Genomic DNA, 23,025 nt, shown 5'->3' on the forward strand with positions numbered 1-23,025 from the left:
TTTCCTTTAATAAGTAACATTTCCCACATGTCTACTTTACATCAGCACAATATTGGAACCACAATGTTTTCTTCTTAGGGAGTTATATGGGTTAAAAGTTGACAAGCAATTTCTCATTTTTACAACACCATTTTTTTAGGGACTACATCACATTTGAAGTCACTTTCAGGGGTCTATATGATAGAAAATACCCAAGTGTGACACTGATATGGAAATTTGGGTTGGATAAATCTATCCCGTGTGTGCTGCGGCCGTTCCCAATAAGACTGAGTATTTTGAGCGCTCAAGAATGAGTCTGTACACCATTGTGACAGGAAAGCATTCCATCAATACTGATCCTTTATTTCCTGATACATAGTTTTATAATTGCATATAGAAAGGAGTGGTTAGGGGTGGTTACTTAATTACCATATTGTCTAGCTCCTCTGTTATTGGTTATCTGAATATATATGGAATATTGTGATTTATGCACACATGATTGCTGATTAAGCAACTAAAATGTATCTCTGCATCTAGGACAAAGTTGAGACATCTCATCAGCACTTAAGACATCTGGAGTTCTTCCGCTTTTTTGGGTGGAAATCACCGAACAGTTTGTCTGGCTTATATCAGTTTATGTCAGCCATTTTAAGCAATTGATTATAGTGTATATATATATAGATATATTTGCGTTTATATGAGTATATATGATTATAGAGGAGTATACATGCAAGTGCGATCTACATGATATAAATATTTCTATCACAAGCCCCCCTTAGATATCACTTGCCCTAATCCTAGCCTCCTGTCCCAAAGCGCTGCAACTCTTTTGTGCTGCCAGTGAACTGATGCAAGCCTAGCGCCTACGCCCTACACCGTACAGACTTTTCGCAAATGGGCGGTCAGGAGATTTGTCCCTAACGGGGATTCGTTGCAATCAGTCTCTTAGTCAATAGCATGTGTAGTGTATTCTTTATCAGGTAGGTCATCTATTCGGTCAAGCAGGGCATCCACAACATCGTTCTGGCTTGGGTGTCAACTTCTGGTAGGGGAGCGTTCTTGCAATGCGATGCGTGGATCCAAGTGGGTCTTCCCTCCAGCTTCACAGAGGTTGGTGTCATCAGTGGCACTTTGGACAGGACCATCAGATCTGGGATCGAGTGGTGTTCTCCTTACAAACTTTTTTTACCAACACCCAGTCTCCTGACTTCAAGGAGTGCATATCGGACACTGAATCTGGATCTGGCAATGAAGAAAAAAACTCGAGAATGGATGTTAGCAAGTTTCTTGGTGAGTTCAGTTACATAGGCAGACAAAGTAACATATTACATAGTCAGCTGCTGAGGGAAAGAATACCCCTAACCTGGGACTAGACCCAAACAAAATTTCATATGGTGACAGCTTTTCTGGGCCTCTGGAAGTGTGCCTTACACTAAGTAGTGTGATTGGAAGTGTCTCATGTCATGGTTTGCGTTAGGGTTGAGCGAAACGGGTCGGCCACTTTCAGAAGTCGCCGACTTTTGGCAAAGTCGGGTTTCATGAAACCCGACCCGACCCCTGTGTGGGGTCGGCCATGAAGTCGGCGATCTTCTGAATGTGGTATCGGAATTCCGATCCCGATTTCCGATATGTTTGCATTATCGGAAATCGGTATCGGAATCCATATTTAATGTAAAATAAAGAATCAAAATAAAAAATATCGCTATACTTACCCTCTGACGCGCCCTGGTACTAACCGGGAACCTTCCTTCCTTCGAATCAACGCTTCCAGGACCTTGCGGTGACGTCGCGGTGACGTCGCGGCTTGTGATTGGAATATATATATAATATATATAATAGGAATATACTCACCCTCGGACGCGCCCTGCTTCTTTCCGGCAGCCTTCCTTCCTAAGAATCAGCGCTTGCAGGACCTTGCGTGACGTCGCGGTGACGTCGCGGCTTGTGATTGGTCGCGCGAGCGGTCACATGGGCGGCCACGCGACCAATCACAAGCCGCGACGTCACCGCGACGTCACCGCAAGGTCCTGGAAGCGCTGATTCGAAGGAAGGAAGGTTCCCGGTTAGTACCAGGGCGCGTCAGAGGGTAAGTATAGCGATATTTTTTATTTTAATTCTTTATTTTACACTTAAATATGGATCCCAGGGCCTGAAGGAGAGTTTCCGCTCCTTCAGACCCTGGGAACCATTGGAAACCCAATGCACTGCATTGGGTTTCGAGTTTCGGCCGACCCCGACCCCGACTTTTTTATAGGATCGGCCGATTTCACTCGACCCGACTTTTGAAAAACTCGGGTTTCGTGAAACCCGACCCGATCCTATAAAAGTAAAGGTCGCTCAACCCTAGTTTGCGTGTCTATTGGGCAATTTTCAACATCCTGTTCTTAAGTGTCCCATTCAGTCTATCCACTTTCTCGCTACTCTGGGGATTGTAGGGAGTGCGTAGGCCTATATATTTTGTATTTTCAAATAAATTATGTTTTTAATGCATACACATACATTTAGGTCCATTCATCCTTTGATTTATTTATTTATTTATTTGTTCGCTCAGCATATTGCGAGATTCATTTGCCTGTCCCATCATATCATATTGCAACAGATCAAAGTAGATGCACTGGGCTCTAAAATATATTCGGGGCACGTAGGGAGTACATAGGAGATCAATGTGGATGTTTGTACATATGCTGGGAGACCTGGGGTTAAATTTGGGGCGGGGTATATAGATGGCGGGATACTATATAAGATAAGGTGAGCCAGGGGAACGGTAACCCTGAGGAAGAAGAGGGTCACTCTTCGAAACGCGTTGGTTGTTTCCTATCCCCCTTTTTTGAGCGTTCTAGCGCTCCTTACAACAGGTGACGTCACGAGGTAGGAGGAGCCTATCGTCCATCTTTTTTGTTACATGCGGTATTCAGGGAACGCTACCGGCTGGGGCTTCCCTGTACTGCACTCCGCCATCTGATACACACCACACCGCAGCCCCGGGAGAACTGACCGGGCGGGTGAAGTCACACTCAGCACGGGTCCATACTCAGCGGCATCTAATTGGTATAAGGTAAGCGGAGGGACATCGGCGTCTGAGTGCCACTTATATTTAGTGTGTTGTCAGTGGAGGAGCCTGGAGGATCATCTGGTATCGGTCCTGGGATTTATTGCCACTAGCTATAGAGGTGGGATTTTGGTGGATTACTTCACACCAGATACTGTATGTGGGTGGCTACTGTTTCCAACATCCTCAAGCGCGGCATCTATTGGTTTTATTGGTTCCAATTTGTTTTATTTTACCAAGGGTAACAGGAGAAATTGGACCGTAAAAGTTGTTGTACAATTTGTCCTGAGTACGTAGGGGTGCATATGTAGGGGTAAACCACTGTTTGGGTGCATGGCAGAGCTCAGAAGGGAAGGAGCGCTGTTTGACTTTTCAATGCAAAATTGACTGGAATTGAGATAGGACGCCATGTCGCGTTTGGAGAGCCCCTGATGAGCCTAAGCATTGAAACCCCCCAAAAGTGACACCAATTTGGAAAGTAGACACCCTAAGGAACTTATCTAGATGTGTGGTGAGCACTTTGACCCACCAAGTGCTTCACAGAAACTTATAATGTAGAGCCGTAAAAATAAAAAATCATATTTTTCCCAAAAATGACCTTTTCGCTCCAATTTTTTATTTTCCCAAGGATAACAGGACAAATTGGACAACAACTTTTGTGGTCCAATTTCTTCTGAGTGCGCTCATACCCCAAATGTGGGGGGAACCACTGTTTGGGTGCACGGCAACGGAAGGAAGGAGCACCGTTTGGAATGCAGACTTGATGTACACTGATGTACCTAAACAGAAGAAACCCCCACAAGTGACCCCATATTGGAAACTAGACCCCCCAAGAAACTTATCTAGATGTTTAGTGAGAACTTTGAACCCCCAAGTGTTTCACTACAGTTTATAACTCAGAGTCGTGAAAATAAAAAATCTTTTTTTTCCCACAAAAATTATTTTTTAGCCCCCAAATTTTTCATTTTCCCAAGGGTAACAAGAGAACTTGGACCCTAAAAGTTGTTGTCCAATTTATCCTGAGTACGCTGATACCCCATATGTTGTTGTAAACCCCTGTTTGGGCACACGGGAGAGCTCAGAAGGGAAGGAGCACTGTTTTACTTTTTCAACGCAGAATTAGCAGGAATTGAGATCGAATGCCATGTCGCGTTTCGAGAGCCCCTGATGTGCCTAAACAGTGGAAACCCCCCAATTCTAACTAAAACCCTAACCCAAACACACCACTAACCGTAATCCCAACCCTAACCATAACCCTAACCACACCCTTAACCCGATCATGCCCCTAACCCTAATCCCAACCACACCCCTACCCCCAACACACCCCTAACCCCAACACACTCCTAACCCTAATCCCAACCCTAACCACACCCCTAACTCCATCACACCCCTAACCCTAATCCCAACCATAACCTTAACCACACCCCTAACCCTAATCCCAACCCTAATCCCAACTGTAAATGTAATCCTTAACCATAACTTTGGCCCCAATCCTAACCCTAACTTTAGCCCCAACCCTAACGTTAGCCCCAACCCTAACCCTAACTTTAGCCCCAACCCTACCTGTAGCCCCAACCCTAACTGTAGCCCAAACCCTAAATTTAGCCCTAACCCTAACGTTAGCCCCAACCCTAACCCCAACTTTAGCCCCAACCCTACCTGTAGCTCCAACCCTAACTGTAGCCCAAACCCTAAATTTAGCCCTAACCCTAACTTTAGCCCCAACTCTAACCCTAACTTTAGTCCGAACCCTAACCCTAACTTTAGCCCCAACCCTAACCCTAATGGGAAAATGGAAATAAATAAATTTTTTAAATTTTATTATTTGTCCCTAACTAAGGAGGTGATGAAGGGAGGTTTGATTTACTATTTATAGGGGGGTTTAGCGGATTTTTATGATTGGCAGCTGTCACACACTAAAAGACGTTTTTTATTGCAAAAAATAGTTTTTGCGTCTCCACATTTTGAGAGCTATAATTTTTCCATATTTTGGTCCACAGAGTCATGTGAGGCCTAGTTTTTTGCGGGATGAGTTGACATTTTTTATTGGTACCATTCTCAGGCTCGTGACATTTTTTGATCGTTTTTTATTCTGATGTTTGTGAGGCAGAATGACCAAAAACCAGCAATTCATGAATTTCTTTTGGGGGGGACGTTTATATTGTTCCACGTTTGGTAAAATTGATAAACCAGTTTTATTCTTCGTGTCAGTATGATTACAGTGATACCTCATTTATATCATTTTTTTATGTTTTGGCGCTTTTATACGATAAAAACTATTTTATATAAAAAATGATTTTTTGGGATCGCTTTATTCTGAGGACTATAACTTTTTTATTTTTTCGCTGATGATGCTGTATGGCAGCTCTTTTTTTTGCGGGACAAGATGACGTTTTCAGCGGTACCATGTTTATTTATATCAGTCTTTTTTATCGCGTGTTATTCCACTTTTCGGCGGTATGATAATAAAGCGTTTTTCGCCTCGTTCTTTTTTACAGTGTTCACAGAAGGGGTTAACTAGTGGGACAGTTTTATAGGTCGGGTCGTTACGGATGCGGCGATACTAAATATGTGCACTTTTATTGTTTTGTTTTTTTTATTTAGATAAAGAAATGCATTTATTGCAACAATATTTTTTTTTTTCTTTATTTAGGAATTTTTTTTTTTTTTTTACACATGTAAATATTTTTTTTTACTTTTTTACTTTGTCCCAGGGTAGGACATCATGCTATAGTGTCAGATCGCTGATCTGACACTTTGGAAAGCACTGTGTCAGATCAGTGATCTGACATGCAGTGCTGCAGGCTTGCCGGCGCCTACTCTTAGCAGCAGGTGCTTGCAAGCCACCTCCCTGCAGGACCCGGAAGGAGCCCTGAGGCCATTTTGGATCAAGGGCCTGCAGGGAGGAGACGCTCGGAACAACGTGATCATATCACTTTGTTCCAAGGGTCTCAGGGAAGCACGCAGGGAGCCCCCTCCCTGCGCGCTGCTTCCTTATGCCGCCATAACGCTTGATCATGTTTGATCGCAGTGTTCCGGGGGTTAATGTGTCAGGAATGGTCCGTGACCGCTCCTCGCACATAGTACCGGAAGTCAGCTGTAATAATCAGCTGACACCCTGCGGCGATGGTCCGCACTCCCCCGTGAGCGCGGCTGATCGGCCATGACGTACTATCCCGTCCCTGGGAATTAAGTCCCAGGTCACCTCGACGGGACAGTACGTCATATGGGATTAAGGGGTTAAAGGGAGGTGAGAGTGGTTACCAAACAACATCAGCTGACCAGCGTAAAAGAAGCTGCCAGCAAGAGACTGACATTAATTCTTACTGGACCAAAGGAAAAAAACAGGTGAAGCCTAGCTGACAGACCCTGAGAAAAATAACTCCTAAAGGCAGAGTCATTCCACTGAGTGTCAGTGGCCCATCTCTGCAACTCCGAGCAGTACTCCTCAGCGGGCCATCCCCCTTGATCTTACAGAGTTTAGACACGCGTGAGTCTCTCGCCTCAATACCTGGCACTGCGACCGGCGGTTCCGACCGGAGCATTGGAGGCATAGAAATACATGCAGCCGCACACTCCGGTCCCAAGTGCTAGCGGCATTGCAGTTGCAAGTGTGACAACGGCCTTATAAGGTAGGCCACAGAGGAGGATGTTGCAGTAGTAGAGGAGGGAGATGATTAGGGCATGCACAAGCATTTTGGTAGACTGAGAGTTCTGGAAATATTTTTGAGCTGGTGGCGACAGGAGGTGGCGAGAGTCAAGGGTTTCTCCAAGGCAGAGGATTTCCGGGACAGAGGAAAGTGTGATGTCATTGGGTATAGGTCTAGACAACTTATGTGGTTTGAGGTCACGGACCTGGACAAACTTATCAAATTGAACCCCGCCCCACTGTTCAGAAAAGCAGAAATTACCATGTTAATTTTGCCAAGATGGATCTCGGCCGGTAAAATAAAATGTGACCTACATATGGATGAAATAAGTACACCCGAGTTGTGATCCTCCCTGCAACCTGAGCTCCTTAGTTTTCTGGCTGCTGTTTATTATGTGATAAGGAAGCACAAGTACCCACAAAATGACCTTTTCCACCATAGAAGAAACACACTTTATGCCGAACTGCAGTTGGACCAGCATGTTACCCCACTCAACTGTATGGGCGCCTCGGTTGACTCAGGCCAAAGTTCCCTTGACCCCGGGGCCCCCTACAAATTGAAGCATCTCCTTATGTTTCTGACAAAGATGGTGGTCAACACGGATGACCACAGACATGGCTGCCTCAAGGGAAACCGTAGTCTCATAAAGGGCAAGGCATGCTTTACCTTTATAGATAACTCGTGATAGAACTGACTATGTAGTGTGGGATCATTCCACTTAGTATCAGTGGACCTCCTCTGAATCTCAGAGCAATACTCCTTGGTATAGCTTACAGGCCGTCCCAAAAACAACAAACAAACCTGTCTTGCCCCCCAGAGAACCTGTCAGGCAAAGTGATTTTAGGTTTCACCTGAGGTTGCCTGGGTGTAGTGGTCCTTAAACCAGCCGTGTCAGGTTGTTGTGCCACCACAGTGTGCAGATCTGCCATCTTTAGGTTGAGCTGCTGCAGTTGCCCAGACAGCGCATAAATGGGGGGCATAATGGGTCAAAAAATAGTCTAGGCCAGTGTTAATGTCATGACTCTGTTGTCAGATAACGCGGGGCCAGGGGTTCTTTCAATGTCCCTAGTGCTAGGAGCGAGCTAGCGATCCCTGCTCTCAGGGTTACTTTTAATAGTGAAGAAGCTGAGGCCACGTACTTAGTTGAGCTCCAGAATCTGCCCTTAATCTGTTACTTTTCCCACCCAGGGAAGTTCGCAGCAGAAATGTATGTAGATACACAAACCAGACTAACAAGGGAACAGGTACAGTGATAAATTACAAAATCCAGTCACACAAATATGCACTCACAGACAACAGAGTGGAAAGCCAGGGAGTGAAGGAAGGGAAAAAACAAATAGGAGAGGATGAAAGTTTGCACACAACCGAAAAACCAAGCAACAGTCTTTAGATAAACACTCGAAATGCCTTCTCAATCAACCAACTCCTCCAACTCCAAAGCCAGGCAGCATGCAATGAACACTGGCATCCAAAATAGCCAGAGGCAGGTATATATAGGAGAGGAAAGTGGCCAACAATCAACATCTGAGTCCATCAATGCAGGAAAGAACTACAAGCTCTCAACTGAACAGTTTAATCCCTTCACTGCTAGCAGAAACCTGCACCGTTTAATATGATGGTGAGGAGCTTCTAATCAGTACAGCAGTGCCGAAAATCAGACGCTGTGGTCTTCTGGCTCCTCTCTGTTGCGGTAAACCCCTAACAATATGTGGCAACATTGCAAGACTCTTTTTGTGGCTGGAGTCACAATACCGTTGAATACGGACGAGTGGTATGGGGCAGCTCACATCACCATATTTTTTCTCAGCCGTTTTCAGTGTGCGAGTGAAATCACAGCATTCTGCGATTGTCACCGACACTCGGCAGAGACTCGGCTCGCACTTATATAAGCCTATGGGAGCAAGTGAGACAAACCACATCACTCGTATATCATCTGAGTGCTGTGCGATATACATGGACACCAGCAATGGAGGAGATGGAGAAATTTGTTTATCCGCCTCCTCCGCAGCTGTGCTCCGATCCGCTCTGTGCAAAAGGCTCAGAGCACAGATGCATGACACTTGGCTCCTGCCCGCAGCAGAGCAGGATCCGAGGGTCACTAGCATATCGCATCGGATGCCATACGCTAGACTGACGCCGGCCTAAGAAGGATACATCGGATGCCATATGCTGGTCTGACACCGGCCTAAGAAAGATGTAGTGGTTACCAGATCCAACTAATCCATGACTTATAAGCTGATCAAGTTAGAAATGCAGAGAAATAGAAATACTATTAGATTAGGCAGGCTGCCCAGCAATAGCTAAGTGCAACTCATGAGAAATACTAATACTACATTTTTTTGGAGAATTTCTCGTCCTGTTTTTGTGTGTGTTCTCAATGGGATGCACTTAGCCAGTGCTGAGCAGCCTGCGTACTCTAATTGTATGGGTGTCACTAATACACTCCCTGACAGAAGTTATGTCACTTGTCCATGTTATGTAAATAAAAGCTTATAACCTGACGTTGAATTCATCCATTGGTTGTATAAATTATTCTTTTGAAAGCTGAAACCCCCCGAAATGTGGTTTAGGTTAAGAAAATAAATTGGCATCAATGCAGAAATATTGATCAGTTAATGGACAAAGAATGGTCAGATTTTGGCAAGACAAAAGTTTTGTCGCCCACGGAAAGTAATGTGATATTCAAACAAATAACTAACTTAACCCCTTCCCGACCTATGACGCATACGCTGCATCATGAAAGTCGGTGCCAATCCGACCTGTGACGCAGGGTATGCGTCATGGCAGGATCACGTTCCTTCAGGTCGGGTGAAACGGTTAACTGAAATTGCACCCGACCTGCAGGTACAGGGGGACTTGCACTTTAGCCCAGGGGGGGTGGCTTAGCCCCCACTTGGCTATGATCCCCCTGGTGACCACTTTGTCACCACCCCCCAAATCTGATTGGAGCTAGCGTCCATGTGACGCTAGCTCTCCATTCAGATGTGGAGGGGCAGAGAATACCATGGCTGCCTCGCTGTCCAGCTTCATGCCTTCCATGGAAGCTGAACAGCGAGGTGCCTGCATGCTGCCCTGCCACATACTGCGATCGCCGCCGCTGCTGCAGTCACCGCAGCCGCTGCAGTTACCGCCGCCGCTGCAGTTACCGCCACCGCCAGGTACTCCCCTCTGCTTCTCTTCCCCCCCTGCCTTGCAAATCCATACCCCCGACCTTCGCTCCCTCCCCCTGCCCCCCCCGGTGATCACCCCTCCCCCCTGCCCAAGAGATCACCCCCCCCCCCGCTGCTGCCGGCTGCATTTCCTCCTGCTGCATCGCACCTGACAGCCCCCGCCCCAGTGATCCCCTTGATCACCCTCTGATCTTCCCCACTGATTGCCCCCCTGATCTTCCCCACCGATCACCCCCTGATCCGTGGAACGCCCCCTGCTGTCCCCACTGCCCCACTGCTGTCCTCCCCTGCCCCGCTGCTGTCTCCTCTGCCATGCTGCTGTCCCCTCTGCCCTGCTGCTGTCCTCCTCTGCCCCACTGATGTCCTCCCCTGCCCCACTGCTGTCCCCTCTGCCCCGCTGATGTCCTCTCCTGTCCCGCTGATGTCCCCCCTGCCCTGTGGATCGCTCCCTGCTCCGCTGATGTCCTCCCCTGCCCCGTTGATCTCCCCCCTGGCCTGTTGATCTCCCCCTTCCCCGTTGATCTTCCCCTGCCCTGTGGATTGCCCCCTGCTCCGCTGATGTCCCCCCTGCCCCACTGATCTCCCCTCTGCCCCGCTGATCACCCCCAGCCCTAGTTTTTCCATTAGGGTTGGGGCTAAAATTAGGGTTAGGGTTGGTGCTAAAGTTAGGTTTGGGATTAGGGGTAGGGTTAGGATTAGGGTTGCGATTAGGGGTAGGGTTAGGGATGTGTTGGGGTTAGGGTTAGAGTTAAAATTGGGAGGTTTCCACTATTTAGGCACATCAGGGGCTCTCCAAACGCGACATGATGCCCGCAGACTATTCCATCAAAGTCTGCATTTCAAAACGTCACTACTTCCTTTCCGAGCCCCGACGTGTGCCCAAACAGTGGTTTACCCCTACATATGGGGTACTAGCGTACTCAGGACAAACTGAACAACAACTTTTGGTGACCAATTCCTCCTGTTACACTTGTGAAAATAAAAAATTGCGGGCTAAAAATCATTTTTGAGGAAAAAAAAGGATTTTTTTATTTTCATGGCTCTGCGTTATAAACTTCTGTGAAGCACTTGGGGGTTCAAAGTGCTCACCACACATCTAGATAAGTTCCTTGGGGGATCTAGTTTCCAAAATGGGGTCACTTGTGGAGGGTTTCTACTGTTTAGGCACATCAGTGGCTCTGCAAACGTAACATGACGCCAGCAGAGCATTCCATCAAAGTTTGCATTTCAAAACATCACTACTTCCCTTCCGAGCCCCGACGTGTGCCCAAACAGTAGTTTACCCCCACATATGGGGTATCGGCATACTCAGGACAAACTGGGCAACAACTATTGGGGTCCAATTTCTCCTGTTACCCTTGTGAAAATAAAAAAATTGCTTGCTAAAACAATTTTTGAGGAAAGAAAAATGATTTTTTATTTTCACGGCTCTGCATTATAAACTTCTGTGAAGCACTTGGAGGTTTAAAGTGGTCACCGCACATCTAGATTAGTTCCTTGGGAGGTATAGTTTCCAAAATGGGGTCACTTATGGGGTAGCTCCAATGTTTAGGCACAAAGGGTGTTAGGGCTAGCGGAACGCACCGAGTAATAGGTAGATAGCTAGAAGGTGCGTTCGCAGCCCGGGATCCACCGTGCAGAGATATCTGCTGCTAAGTAAAGGCGGAAGGACTCTGAGCTCACACGTGGGTTAGGCTTCACTCCGTGTGAACTGGTAGCGAACTCTGTTTCCTCACAGAGTCGCGCTGTACACAAAGCTAATGCCTTAACTAGGCTAATTGCCCCCACTGACGCTAGCTGCCTGCCTGAGTGTACAGTCCCAATGCTAACAGCTTCACACCACATAGAACTGAGTGGTATAGTATCCACTGGCATAAGCCAAAACACATTTGATACTAGCGCATTACCATGTGGCCATGCGAGCCTTAAATAGCTGCAGCACGTACAGGACCCTTCAAAGAAGGACCAATGGAATTGCTGCAGTACCTGAGCATGTGACCCTAGATCTCCACTGAGAGATCTTGCCCTGGGCATGCTCAGTGTGTGGTGCAAACCAGGACTTAGACCCAGAAAAGCCTGCTCGCCGCAGATCAGTGCAGGGTACAATAGCAGAGCCTGGAGAGGCAGTAGTAACCCTTTGCACAGTATCAGTCTCAGTGAGACGCTGGGAGCGATGTCTCCGCTGAGCAGGCTGCACTGCGGCCGATGCAGAATGGGAGACTGCAGCAGACACGGATCGAGATTCCCCCTGTGCAGCAGAGGAAACACGACTCCTAACATTACCCCCCCTCCTAGGGCCCCCCCTCCCTGAGCCTCGCTACTCTCAAAAGCTGCAATGAGCAGCGGAGCCCGAATGTGCTCCACAGGCTCCCAGCGTTCTATCCTCTGGACCGTGGCCCTTCCAGTCCACCAGATAAAATTTCTTGCCACGTACCACCTTGCACCCCACGATAGCATTCACCTCAAACTCATCCGTGGATGAACCCGATGTCCCGGCAGATGACTCAGAAAACCGGGACAAATGAACGGGCTTTAACCCCTTCACCCCCGGAGCTTTTTCCGCTTTTCATTTTCGTTTTTTGCTCCCCTCCTTCCCAGAGGCATAACTTTTTTATTTTTCTGTCAATATGGCCATGTGAGGGCTTATTTTTTGCGGGACGAGATGTACTTTTGAACGATACCATTGGTTTTACCATGCCATGTAACAGAAAACGGGAAAAAAATTCCAAGTGTGATGAAATTGCAAAAAAAGTGCAATCTCACACTTGTTTTTTGTTTGGCTTTTTTGCTAGGTTCACCAAATGCTAAAACTAACCTGCCATTATGATTCTCCAGGTCATTACGAGTTCATAGACACCTAACATGTCTAGGTTATTTTTTATCTAAGTGGTGAAAAAAAATTCCAAAGTTTGGTTAAAAAAAAAAAAAATTGCGCGATTTTCCGATACCCATAGTGTCTCCAATTTTCGTGATCTGGGGTCAGGTGAGGGCTTATTTTTTGAGTGCCGAGCTGGCGTTTTTAATGATATCATTTTGGTGTAGATACATTCTTTTGATCGCCCGTTATTGCATTTTAATGCAATGTCGCGGCGACCAAAAAAACGTAATTTTTTTCATTTTGATTTTTTTTTTCTCGCTACGCCAGGTTAATCCTTTGTTTTTATTGATAGATCGGGCGATTCTGAACGCGGCGATACCAAATATGTGTATATTTGATTTTTTTTTAATTGTTTTATTTTGATTGGGGCGAAAGGGGGGTGATTTGAACTTTTATATATATTTTATTTTTTTTATATTTTTAATCACTTTTTTACATAGAGGTGAAGTACAGATCACCTCTATGTAGCAGAAATGCAGGGTTGCTTTGAACGCCGACCACAGGGTGGCGCTCAAAGCAATCGGCCATCAACAACCATAGAGGTCTCAAGGAGACCTTTGGTTGTTATGGCAATGCACTGCTGACCCCCGATCATGTGACGGGGGTCAGCAGTGCGAGCACTTCCGGCCGCGCGGCCGGGATCGCTAGTTAAATGCCGCTGTCAGCGCTTGACGGCAGAATTTAACTAGTTAATGGGCGCGGGCGGATCGCGATTCCGCTCGCGCTCATTGCGCGCACATGTCAGCTGTACAAAACAGCTGACATGTCGCGGCTTTGAGGTGGGCTCACCGCCGGAGCCCCCCTCAAAGCAGGGGATCTGCCAGCTGACGTACTATTCCGTCAGCTGGCAGAAAGGGGTTAAGAGGGAAACGTGAAAAGTATCTGTGATACCAAGGCGTGGAGGAATAGCCAAACGGTAGACCCAGAGGCGTAGCTAGGGGTTCAGCTCAGGGGGGGTGAAAAATCTGAGTGGGCCCCTAACCAGTAGCCCTGATTGCAACTGAGGTGGCGCACTCTATTTGTGGTTATAGGAGAACCTCAGCAGATTACAGTGCTGTAACTGAAAAAATCTCTATACAAAAAACAATACTGATATTACCGCCATATGTTGACGTCATAATGGTAGATACCAGTGCTGCAGAATATACAAGAGTTTACAATACAGTTACAGACAATAACTTACAGGTGATGTTCTTTTTGATAATCATTCACTTTTACACCTTACTCAGACCAATATGAGGACTTCTCCAGCCAGGACTCCTCTGCAGAGATAACAACAAAGACACATTTGACCTCTTTCACATTTCCAGCCCAGTACCCATCTATCTCCAACCTGCACAAACTACTCAACCCAATACTGAGCCACTGCTGTTGCATGTGTCCCTACTATTGCTCCTGCTGTGTGATACAAAAGCAATGCTGCTCATATTGCCTCACATAATAATGCCATCATTGGGACATTTACAAAGTAGAATGTCTCTCTTGTGCCCTCACAGTAGCCCCCACACTGTATATAGGTCCCCATACTGTATGATGGCCCCCACAGTAGCCTTTAAACTGTACTGTATAATGGCCTCCGCATTAGATCCCATGCTGTATAATGACCCTTACATTTGCTCCCATGCTGTATAATGACCCCCGCATTAGCTCAACTGCTGTATAATAGCCTCCAAATTAGCTCTAAGACTGTATGATGGGTCCCAGAAATAGCTATCATGCTGTATACTGACCCCACATTAGCTCTCACGCTGAATAATGACCCCCGCATTAGCTCATCCGCTGTATAATGACCCCCGAATTAGCTCTAACATTGTATAGTGGCCCCCGCTGTACCTCCCATGCCTTTGATTCTGGTCTCAGTCGGTTCCTATTTGTGGGCTACAACTTGCACAGTCCTGATATATATAACAAAGGGGTAAATAGAAGAAAATAGAAACAGATAGTGGCTGTGTATAGAGGCTAGTGTATGTGAATAGCTCCCTTAATGTACCCAGGTAACCCTAAAATAAATACTATTGTCTGGACAAGACCCCAAAGAGGGGACCGGAAGGAAAGAGGGAATTAGAAGAGAGAGAGGTAAAATATTACTCATGTAAAGAAGAAAGTGCACCCCCTGGTAGGTCTTCTCTTTTATTCCCTTTTCTGCCTTTGGGGGGTCTTGTTGTCCAGACTGAGTATACGTTCAGGGGTCTATATGTGATCATCTATACGCACCTACTGCCTGTTTGTATTTTCTTCTATTTGGCTCTTTATCATATATATATTCATCCTTAACTTTTTGGGGTTTATTTTTTTTGATAAATACTTATATAATTGGGTTTTCATGCTTGCCACCCTGGATTTACAATATGAGATGATAGGACCCTCACCCCGGCTACAGGACCAAGTCACAGGGTGTGTGTGTATAGATAGATATGAGATAGATAGATGGACAGAAAGATAGATAGATAGATAGATAGATAGATAGATAGATATGAGATAGATAGATAGATAATAGATAGATAGATAGATAGATAGATAGATAGATAGATAGATAGATGATAGATAGATAGATAGATAGATATGAGATAGATAGATAGATAGATAGATATGAGATAGATAGATAGATAGATAGATATGAGATAGATAGATAGATAGATAGATAGATAGATAGATAGATAGATAGATAGATAGATAGATAGACATAGATAGATAGATAGATAGATAGACATAGATAGATAGATAGATAGACATAGATAGATAGATAGATAGATAGATAGATAGATAGATATGAGATAGATAGATAATAGATAGATAGATAGATAGATAGATAGATAGATAGATATGAGATAGATAGATAGATAGATAGATAGATAGATAGATAGATAGATATGGGATAGATAGATAGATAGATAGATAGATAGATAGATAGATATGAGATAGATAGATAGATAATAGATAGATAGACAGATAGATAGATAGATATGAGATAGATAGATAGATATGAGATAGATAGATAGATAATAGATAGATAGATAGATATGAGATAGATAGATAGATAGATAGATAGATAGATATGGGATAGATAGATAGATAGATAGATAGATAGATAGATAGATATGAGATAGATAGATAGATAATAGATAGATAGATAGATAGATAGATAGATAGATAGATAATAGATAGATAGATAGATATGAGATAGATAGATAGATAGATAGATAGATAATAGATAGATAGATGATAGATAGATAGATAGATAGATAGATAATAGATAGATAGATAGATAGATATGAGATATATAGATATGAGATAGATATGAGATAGATATGAGATAGATAGATAGATAGATAGATAGATGATAGATAGATGATAGATAGATAGATAGATATGAGATAGATAGATAGATAGATAGATATGAGATAGATAGATAGATAGATAGATAATAGATAGATAGATAGATGATAGATAGATATGAGATAGATAGATAGATAGATAGATAGATAGATAGATAGATAGATAGATAGATAGATATGAGATAGATAGATAGATAGATAGATAGATAGATAGATAGATAGATAGATAGAGAGTGAGATTTGAAAGCAGCACTAGCAAACAGTGTGTAATATACAGCTGCTACACCCAAACATTCCAGGCATTTACCGATCTTCAATGTAGCAGCAAAAAAAATGGAAAAACAGTTTTGGTTCTCCTAGATTAAGGTACCTTCACACTAAACGATATCGCTAGCGATCCGTGACGTTGCAGCGTCCTGGCTAGCGATATCGTTTAGTTTGACACGCAGCAGCGATCAGAATCCTGCTGTGATATCGCTGGTCGGGGCTAGAGGGCCAGACCTTTCTTTGACATTGCTGAATCGGCGTGTGTGACACCGATTCAGCGATGTCTTCGCTGGTAACCAGGGTAAACATCGGGTTACTAAGCGCAGGGCCGCGCTTAGTAACCCGATGTTTACCCTGGATACCATCCTAAAAGTTAAAAAAACAAACGCTTCATACTTACCTACCGCTGTCTGTCCCCGGCGCTGTGCTTTCCTGCACTCACTGTGAGCACAGCGGCCGGAAAGCAGAGCGGTGACGTCACCGCTCTGCTTTCCGGCCGCTGTGCTCACAGCCAGAGCAGAGAAGCAGAGCGCCGAGGACAGACAGCGGAAGGTAAGTATGAAGCGTTTGTTTTTTTAACTTTTAGGATGGTATCCAGGGTAAACATCGGGTTACTAAGCGCGGCCCTGCGCTTAGTAACCCGATGTTTACCCTGGTTACCGGCATCGTTGGTTGCTGGAGAGCTGTCTGTGTGACAGCTCTCCAGCGACCAAACAGCGACGCTGCAGCGATCCGGATCGTTGTCTGGATCGCTGCAGCGTCGTTTAGTGTGAAGGTACCTTAAAGGTTCTCAGTAGAACCAACATGTGGCTGAGCCCCAATGGGCTACTAAAACACTATTTTTTTATTTTGTCAATGGTGCCCTGCCTTCTTTTTTTTTTGCTACTATATATTTTTACATATATATATACAGAGTGTATATATACAGAGTGTATATATATATATATATATATATATATATATATACACACACACACACACACACACACACACACACACACACACACACACACACACTCACACACACACACACACACACACACACACAGGTCAGTGCATGATAGTTACTACTTATGCCAGTGGCTATATGTGAGGCAGCTGATTTGCATTGGCAGAGACACCTTCTGATCTGTTTAAAAGTTCATGTAGACTAGCAGCCATAAATCTACTGTGCCTCAGATACAAGACCACTACAAGAAAATAAACAATCCGGGACTTGTAAGGAGGGGAGCAGCGTCCTGCCCCCTCCTCACTGCACAGCCACATTTCCCCCTGCACGCAGCAACCCAAGCTCTAAATACTCACAGCACCACCTTGTCTTGTCTTGCTCCTCTCCAGCCAGAAGAAGAAGCCAGTGCTCTGAGCTCTCGTGCAGTCTCTCGTGCAGTCTCTCGTGCAGACACACAGGGTGCAATGGGGGCGTGTGCTATAGAAGAGACAGTGGTAGTGCAGGGAGATTATGTCTCCCCACACTACAGTGGAGAGAACTACATGCTGCATAAGCCGGCATAGTTAACAGCTGCAGTAACTCTGAGTGGGCCCCCTCAGAGCAAGGGGCCCAGGGCGACCGAACCCTCTGCCCCCCTGGTAGCTACGCTACTGGGTAGACCACAGGGTTGACCTGTTCCAGAACCTTGAACGGGCCAATGTAGCAAGGCGCAAGCTTAGTGGACTCAACTTGCAGCCTGATGTTACGGGCGGAGAGCCACACTAAGTCGCCAGGAGCAAAGATCGGAGCGGGGCGCCGGTGTGTATCAGCCGAAACTCTCATTCTCTCCTTGGAGGCCCAGATGGCATCTTGTGTGCGGTCCCAGATGTCACGTGCCTCCACCGCCCAGTCTTCCACCCTAGAATCGGTGGATGACACGGGCATGGGCACAGGGACACGCGGATGTTGGCCGTAATTAAGGAGAAAAGGAGTCTGACCAGTGGAATCGGCTACGGCGTTGTTCAATGCAAATTCCGCCCAAGGTAGCAAAGATGCCAAGTCATCCTGCCTAGCAGAGACAAAATGTCGCAAGTATGTCACCAGAGTCTGGTTGGTTCTCTCTACCAACCCATTCGTCTCGGGATGATATGCAGAGGAGAGATTCAGCTCTATGCTGAGTAAACGGCAGAGCTCTCTCCAAAACCGAGACGCAAACTGGGGACCCCGGTCGCTGACAATTTTATCAGGCATTCCATGTAAGCGGAAAATATGCTTTATGAACAACGCCGCCAAGGCCCGTGCAGAAGGTAACCGTGGAAGCGGCACCAAATGCACCATCTTGGAAAAATGATCGGTGACTACCCAGATAATGGTGCAGCTACGAGACTTGGGTAAGCCCACCATGAAGTCCATCCCGACCATCTCCCAGGGCCTGTCTGCCACCGGCATGGGGTAAAGTAACCCAGCAGGCCGTTGTCGCGAAGACCGATTCTGGGCGCAGGAGACACACGCCCGAATATAGTCCCTGACGTCACGAGCCATATGCGGCCACCAGTACGTCCTCGCCAAAAGCTCAGATGTCCTCTTGGTCCCAAAATGTCCACCCACTCTGGACGAATGAGCCCAAGAGAGAACCTCCGGTAGCAAATTCGCTGGTCAAAGTCTTGCCCGGGAGCACGGACTCTAGTGAAACCGGAGCCACAGTTCTCAGGCTCTCAGGAGGGACAATAAGCCGGGGCTCCTCCTCCTCCTCAGATGACACTACGGAGCGGGAGAGAGCGTCGGCATGAATGTTCTTCTCCACAGAGAGAAAATGGAGAGTAAAATGGAACCGGGAGAAGAACAGGGATCATCTAGCCTGGCGAGAATTCAGCCGCTGGGCCGTCTGAATATATACCAAGTTCTTGTGGTCAGTGAACACTTGGAAGGGAAAGCGAGCTCCCTACAAGAGGTGTCTCCACTCTAAAAAAGCCAACTTCATGGCTAGCCACTCCCTGTCCCCGATGGAATAATTCCTCTCCGCTGGTGTGAAGGTCTTGGAGAAGAAGAAGCAAGGATGTTTCCGACTTTGAGCATCCTTTTGGAAAAGGACTGCTCCAGCACCAACGGATGAGGCATCCACCTCCATGACAAAATGGCTTATCTACATTGGGGTGATGTAGGATGGGAGCGCTAGCGAAGTGTGACTTAATTGAGAGAAAGGCCTTGGAGACCTCCTCTGACCACAACTTGGGATTTGCTCCCTTCTTGGTGAGGGCAACCAAGGGAGCTACGAAAGTTGAGAAGTGTGGGATGAACTGACAATAGTAGTTAATGAACCCCATAAAGCGCTGCACCGCTTTAAGTGAATGGGGTTCCTGCCAGTCCATCACGGCCTGTAGCTTGGCAGGATCCATAGCCAAACCCTGGGCAGAGATGATATAACCAAGGAAAGGCAAGGACTCCTGCTCAAACACACACTTGTCCAACTTGGCGTAGAGGGAGTTTGCCCATAAGAAGTCGAAGACTTTGCGAACATCTCTCCGATGGGAGTCAATATCTGGAGAGTAGATGAGAATATCATCCAGATAGACTACGACCGAGGTGGTGAGCATATCCCGGAAAATGTCGTTCACAAAGTCTTGGAAAACGGCTGGAGCATTACAGAGCCCGAAGGGCATCACCAGATATTCATAGTGCCCATCCCTGGTGTTAAAAGCCGTCTTCCATTCGTCCCCCTCACGGATGCGAATCAGGTTGTAAGCACCCCGCAGATCTAATTTTGTAAATACCCTTGCTCCCCGTAGCCTATCAAAAAGCTCAGATATCAGGGATAATGGATACTTGTTCTTAGTGGTGATGGCGTTAAGACCCCTGTAATCTATGCATGGACGTAAGTCTCCAGTCTTCTTCTGTACAAAGAAGAACCCAGCCCCTGCAGGTGACACGGACTTCCTAATGAATCCTCTTGCGAGATTCTCTTGGATGTACTGAGACATTGCCTCCGTCTCCGGGAGAGACAACGGATAGACTCGACCCCGGGGAGGCTCAGCACTAGGCAAGAGGTCAATAGGACAGTCATAGGGGCGGTGAGGCAGAACGGTCTCCACAGCCCTTTTGGAAAACACGTCTGCATAGGGCCAATAGTGCTTGGGGAGAGAGGAAAGATCTGCGGGTACCTGTGTTGTAGCAACCTGAACGCACTCCCTCTGACATCTACCCTCGCAGGATTTACTCCATCCCAAAATTCTCCCAGAGGACCACTCTATATGAGGAGAATGATAGCGTAGCCATGGTATCCCCAACAGGACCTCATCAATTCCCTCAGGAATGACTAATAGGGAGATAATCTCCTGATGTAATGGAGACACAGAAAGCATAATAGGAATGGTTTGGTGGGTAATCTGTGAGGGTAGTGTCGACCCATTTACCACTCGAACGGTTACTGGCTTGGCGAGCATCACCAGGGGTATTGCGTGACGCTGGGCGAAAGCGGATGATATAAAATTACCCTCCACCACAGAGTCCACGCATAGCTCTACCATAAGAGTGGATGGGTCGATGATAATTGTCCCCTTGAAGGACAATTTTGAGGCAAACGTCGCCGTGTCTAGTGTACCTCCTCCAACTGCCACTAGACGCTGACGTTTCCCCGACCGCTGAGGACACTTGGAGGCAAGATGTCCTGACTACCGGCAAACATGACAGACCTTATGTGCACGAGCGGACTGGGACATGGATCCCGCTCGTATCACCTCTGTGGCCTCACGTGACTCGAACGCCTGGACTGGAGATTCCAAAGGTCTGGCGAAGGAGGGAGCCAGCCAAAAACTCTGCCTACACAGGGGTTCTCCAAACGCGACATGGTGTCCGCTAACGATTGGAGCTAATTTTTCATTCAAAAAGTCAAATGGCGCTCCTTCCCTTCCGAGCCCTGCCGTGTGCCCAGTGATTTACCCCCACATGTGAGGTATCGGTGTACTCAGGAGAAATTGGCCAACACATTTTATGATCCATTTTATCCTGTTGCCCATGTGGAAATGAACAAATTGAGGCTGAAAGAATTTTTTTGGGAAAAAAAAGGACTTTTTAATTTTTACGGATCAATTTGTGAAGCACCTGGAGGTTCAAAGTGCTCACTATGCATCTAGATAAGCTCCTTGGGGGGTCTAGATTCCAAAATGGGGTCACGCGTGGGGGATCTCCAATGTTTAGGCACACAGGGGTTCTCCAAACGCGACATGGTGTTCGCTAAAGATTGGAGCCAATTTTTCATTGAAAAAGTCAAATGGTGCTCCTTCCCTTCCGAGCCCTGTCGTGCACCCAAACAGTGGTTCCCCGCACATATTGGGGCATCAGCGTACTCAGGACAAATTGTACAATAACTTTTGGGGTCCAGTTTTTCCTTTTACCCTTGGGAAAATAAAAAAATTGTGGCTAAAAGATCATTTTTGTGACTAAAAAGTTAAATGTTTATTTTTTACTTCCATGTTGCTTCTGCTGCTGTGAAGCACCTGAAGGGTTAATAAACTTTTTGAATGTGGTTTTGAGCCTTTTTAGAATAGTGTCACTTTTGGGTATTTTCAGCCATATAGACCCCTCAAACTGACTTCAAATGTGAGGTGGTCCCTAAAAATAAATGGCTTTGTAAGTTTCGTTGTAAAAATGAGAAATCGCTGGTCAAATTTTAACCCTTATAACTTCCTAGCAAAAAAAATGTTGTTTCCAAAATTGTGCTGATGTAAAGTAGACATGTGGGTAATGTTATTTACTAATTATTTTGTGTCACATAACTCCCTCGTTTAACAGAATAAAAATTCAAAATTTGAAAATTTTGTTATTACCTCATAAAGGGACACTGGTCAGAATTGCAAAAAACGGCCAGGTCATTAGGGTCAAAATAGGCTGGGTCATGAAGGGGTTAAAATACAAATATATGTTGCATAATATTGGTGAATGAAGTTGTGGTGCTATTAGAGTCATATTTAATAATTTGTGTGACTTCCATGAGCTTGAAGGACTGTATCCATGCGGTTCAACAATGATTCATACAATTTATTAATGAAGTCATCAGGAATAGCAAAGAATGCAGTCTTAAATGCCTCCCAGAGTTCATCTAGATTCTTGGTTTTGTCTTCCAAGCTTCCTCTTTCATCCTACCCCAAACATGCTCAATGATGTTCATGTCTGGTGACTGGGCTGGCCAGTCCTTGAGCACCTTGATCTTTTTTGCCTGGAGGAACTTTGTTGTAGAGATGGATGTATGAGATGGAGCACCATCCTGCTGCACAATTTGACCCCTTTAAAGATTTGGAATATAAGAGGTGGCTAATACTTCTTGATATTTTAGGCTATTGATATTGCCTTCCACCTTGCAAATGTTTCGCACACTCCCATAATTAATGTAACCACAGACCATGATCTTTCTACCACCAAATTTAACTGTTTTCTGGATGTATTTTGGATCCATACGGGCTCCTGGAGGTCTCCTGCAGTATTTGCAGCGGCTGTGGTGTAACTTTACTGAAGATTCATCAGAGAAATCCACTTTCTGCCACTTTTCCAGCATCCATCTGTTTAGCAGGCTGTGGGACTTTGCAAATGCCACAGTTTTTTTTATTTGCCTTTTGTTTAGTGCTGGCTTCTGGGCACTGATTCGACCATGGAGGCCATTTCGAGACAGAATCCTACAAACTGTTCTAGTTGACATAGGGACTTGAGGTGACCAGGCCTGTTGGAGCTCTGCTGCAGTGGAAGAGGGGCTTGCTTTGGATTTTCTAACCAACAAAA

General features: G+C 45.8%; 1 long non-coding RNA gene across 2 annotated transcripts in view; it reads right to left on the reverse strand.

Annotated features, from left to right (window-relative positions):
- Nucleotides 1–325: 325 nt before the first annotated feature.
- Nucleotides 326–23,025, reverse strand: part of LOC138657679 (uncharacterized) — a 46,684-nt gene continuing 23,984 nt past the window's right edge. For both annotated transcript variants that reach the window (XR_011317131.1, XR_011317132.1), the window contains exon 3: nt 326–1,221. This is a non-coding gene — a long non-coding RNA (uncharacterized lncRNA). The remainder of the gene's footprint in view (nt 1,222–23,025) is intronic.

This window comes from Ranitomeya imitator, chromosome 1, assembly GCF_032444005.1.
Source record: "Ranitomeya imitator isolate aRanImi1 chromosome 1, aRanImi1.pri, whole genome shotgun sequence".
Taxonomy (NCBI): Eukaryota; Metazoa; Chordata; class Amphibia; order Anura; family Dendrobatidae; genus Ranitomeya; species Ranitomeya imitator.